We start from the raw sequence: 1,207 nt of genomic DNA, 5'->3' as shown, positions 1-1,207 counted from the left end.
ATTTGCATTGAATTTTATTGCAGGACCCTAAAAGCAAAATATTTCAGTATATCAATGTCATAGATTACTTTTTTTTTTTTCGTAATTTAATTTTTAGGGAAAATATTCCTCTCAATGAAACTGTTTATTGCTAGTTCATATTTTTTTATGGTAATATAATACAAACAAGAGGCCTGTAGAAGATTACACCTCGAAAACTTTGCAAATAATTAAGGAAAGTAGTAAATAAGAGGATCTATGCATCTTACAAAACAAGAAAGAAGATTTACCATAATCTACTATGTACACTAAAATGATGATAATATATCATATTGATATTAACTTAATACTGTACTATAGAACTACTATAATGGTAATAATATTATTGTGTTTGAATTAAATATAATTCACTGTGAATTTGCACTGTTCTTACATTAATATATATATTAATATATAATATATATCCTGACAGATCAAGGAATTTGAAATAGAGGAGGCCCAGAGAATCATTTTAAAAATGGAGGATAATTTTATGTCTATTGCACTGAATATTGACGCAGACCTATTTTGATACACTGAAAATAAAGCCATTAAATATGAACAAACCTTGTGGAGGCCGACTTTGTGGTTGTCTTCATGTTTATCACTGGAAACAAACAAATGCACAAATCAATAATGCTAAGAATCAAATACAACAACACATAAAGCACAGTGGATATTATAACATGCAGGGTCCATATTATAAACAATGAACATTTACAATTTAATCAACTTTGTTATACATATAAATCATGGAATTTGTTTTGATGGGTAAAGAAAAATTAGGTAACAAAACCATATCTTACAAACAGCATTATTATAGATAGATTATGATTTTGTAGGAAAATCATCTGTTTTATTGAACCACTGTATTCAATCCTTATTTTTTTCTTTAAAATGATGAGTACCCAAGACAAACTGGAATTTACAGCGCAAACAATTTATTAACACCTAATACTTACGAATAGTTTGGATGACAGGCATGGACTTGATCGGCGCTGACTAAGAAGGACTTGGGAATGGCTTCTTCATAAGCTGTTGAGCTACCGCCAGCTGATAGGCGTCTTAGGATCCATTCAGTCAGTGAAGAATCGGCTCCTTGTGCACTTTTTGACCCTACCTACAACAAAAATGGAGTTTGTATTACTCTATACAGGTATACCAAAGTCACAATTTATAATTTTAAGTA

The 1,207-nt window shown here is 30.0% G+C and overlaps 1 long non-coding RNA gene across 1 annotated transcript; it reads right to left on the bottom strand.

Annotated features, from left to right (window-relative positions):
- LOC117110571 lies at positions 1–1,134 on the bottom strand. The gene is made up of 3 exons (XR_004445721.1): positions 981–1,134; positions 586–625; positions 1–27 (listed from the first exon to the last, which is right to left on the bottom strand). It is a non-coding gene; the product is annotated as an uncharacterized LOC117110571 (long non-coding RNA).
- Between the last annotated feature and the right edge of the window lie 73 nt (positions 1,135–1,207).

This window comes from Anneissia japonica, unplaced genomic scaffold, assembly GCF_011630105.1.
Source record: "Anneissia japonica isolate Jap-2015-1 unplaced genomic scaffold, ASM1163010v1 scaffold224815_len1207_cov125_single, whole genome shotgun sequence".
Lineage (NCBI taxonomy): Eukaryota > Metazoa > Echinodermata > Crinoidea > Comatulida > Comatulidae > Anneissia > Anneissia japonica.
Note: the sequence above shows the minus strand (reverse complement) of the source record. Positions and strands in the feature narration are given on the sequence as shown.